The 2,398-nt window shown below is 49.3% G+C and overlaps 1 pseudogene; it reads left to right on the forward strand.

Moving 5' to 3' along the window:
* The first annotated feature begins 234 nt into the window (after positions 1 to 234).
* LOC137002681 (uncharacterized) lies at positions 235 to 2,128 on the forward strand (annotated as a pseudogene).
* The last annotated feature ends 270 nt before the right edge of the window (positions 2,129 to 2,398 follow it).

The raw sequence follows: 2,398 nt of genomic DNA on the forward strand, positions 1-2,398 counted from the left end.
TGATTCTTTTCACAGAGACTCCGAGTTAGAAGCACATCCACGAGAGGACCACAGTCGAGAACCAGTCTTACCTGCACATTTACACACTCATTACTCATTCCCATTAGCCCACACTTGACATTGCACCCTTACACCTTTGATTTGCCCTGCTTGTTTGTTTTGTTTCGTTGTGTTTTGTTTTGGTCTTTTCTTCAAGGTCTGTGTCAGTTTAGATCTCCCTCGCAGTGCCAAAACATGTCTCGCACAACAGACCCTGCTGGACACTGGGAGGACCTGGAGACCTGGCTAAGTGTTGTAACAGACAGCATCCTACCTAAAGCCGCTGAAACACTAAAGCATCAGACACAGGACCAGCTGGATGACAACATAGCAAGCGTCATGAAACAAGACCCAAGCCAGAGCTACAGCCACAAAGAACTAGCCAAGATCACCGGCTCCTTAAGCCACACACTCATCGCCACCCTCAAACTGAGCGACAGGCAAGCCGCCCATCGCCAGCAGGAGCTGACACGTGCACAACGACGCATCGAACAGCTGGAGCTGGAGGCTCAGGAACGACAAGAAGGGCCTGATGAAGTGGAACAAGGCGCAAAAGAGGAGATCAACAGGCTAAAAGAGACCCTAGCAGCTACTACGCAAGAAATGGAACGAGGAAGAACAGACTACGCTGATCTCTCCGACAAGCTACAGTACGCAGAACAGCTACTGGAAAAAGCAAAGGCTGACTTCAGAGACAAGAACAGCCGAATTAAAGCTCTCGAAACTCACTTGAATGAGTCAAGAAATGAGGTCAGCCGCCTAACACGTCAGCTTGACTACATCAAAGAAGAGTCCGACAGTATTAAAGAGGAACTCAAGCATGCATATGAATTGCGCTGTGAGCCGTCAAGAACACGTCGGACACCAACTTCACCTTTGCCAAGCAGGACCGGCTCCCCTGTTCCTGGACTGGCACATGATCAGAAGGGGGCAGTGCCAAAACAGTCACCAGCTCCCTCCGAAGAATCCTATCTCCCCACTAAACTAAAAGAATTTGCTCCAGCCAGCCACAGATCATCTCATGGCTTGGACCTTAGAGACCTTGACAAGCTTGCTAGAAACATTGGCAAATTCACTCCAAATGTGCCAGGTAGTCCAAATGTTCAGAGTTATCTGCAAGATATTGACTTCCATCTGGAGATGAGACCCAATGTCACTGACAAAGATAGACTTTATTTGCTCTGAAGTGCGCAGCTTCCTGGACCGGCAGCCTGCCCACACAAAGACTGATTACCACCTGCTCCGAGAAGCTCTCATTAAAGAGTTTGCCGACCCTGAGTCAGAACAAGGACTAGTGGCTGCCCTGGAAACAAAACAAGGTCGCCATGAATCTCCTCAAGTCTTCTATAGCCGACTCAGGTTACCGTACTTTGGGTCTCGCAACGAACAGAATATGGAGGAGGAATTGAACTTCAAAACTCTCTTCCTGAGAAACCTCCATCCTGGGGTGAGCCACCATCTTGGCGTCCTTGCCTGTCCACGCACAATGAGTGCTCAACAGTTAAGAGACTTGGCGCACAAAGCTTACAAACAGAAGATGGCCTTAGAAAAGGGCACCAAAACCACCACAGTTCTTGACTTCAACACTCAGAGTCAGGGGCTGGCCCTAGAGGGCACCCAGCATCAAGACCTTGCCAAGCTGACACCCAAAGAGTGGAGTGCATCCTCGTCCAACAGAGAGTGGGACTCCCACACTGGTACTCGACCTAAACAGAGAGACAACCGCTGGGATGGACCACGTGGACGACAACGCTCACCTGGACGTCACTGGGAAAATTCATGGAACCAATCAAGACCTCATGAGAACCATTGGGAGAAAACTTGGAATCAGCCAAACCCCAGAGGAAAAGGCTCATGGGAATCCAAGGGAAAACGACAAACACACCCTGGAGCAACCAGCCCAAGGAATCGACGAAAAAACTCACAAAGATTCCAAGCTGACCGAGCTCAAAATGAATCCATACCAGAACAAAAGACTTCACCTTGTTTCGACTCTCAAGAGCTGATGAAAATGATGATGAAAGAGTTCTTCCAACAAAAGGAGGAAGACCGGAAGTGGGAAGAGAAAAAGAAACCAGATTCATCCTGACTAGCGGCAGCGACCACCTGACTCAACAGACCCCAGAGAATAGCACCTCACCTCTCTCCCAGAGAACCACAAGCACCATAACTCCAAACGGACGAGAAGTCCCACCTGAACATCCCACAAAACAGTCAGAAACTGATCCAACACCTGATGGGTCAGATCACAGCAGCATCCAACAAACGCCTGCTGTGGAAACAACTCCAGTTCCTGAAAGTGCTGTCTTGGTCGTCTGCCACTCCTCCGAAGAAAAGGAAATAAATGCTGACATCCTAC

The sequence above is a fragment of the Chanodichthys erythropterus genome, chromosome 16 (genome assembly GCF_024489055.1).
Source record: "Chanodichthys erythropterus isolate Z2021 chromosome 16, ASM2448905v1, whole genome shotgun sequence".
Classification (NCBI taxonomy): Eukaryota; Metazoa; Chordata; class Actinopteri; order Cypriniformes; family Xenocyprididae; genus Chanodichthys; species Chanodichthys erythropterus.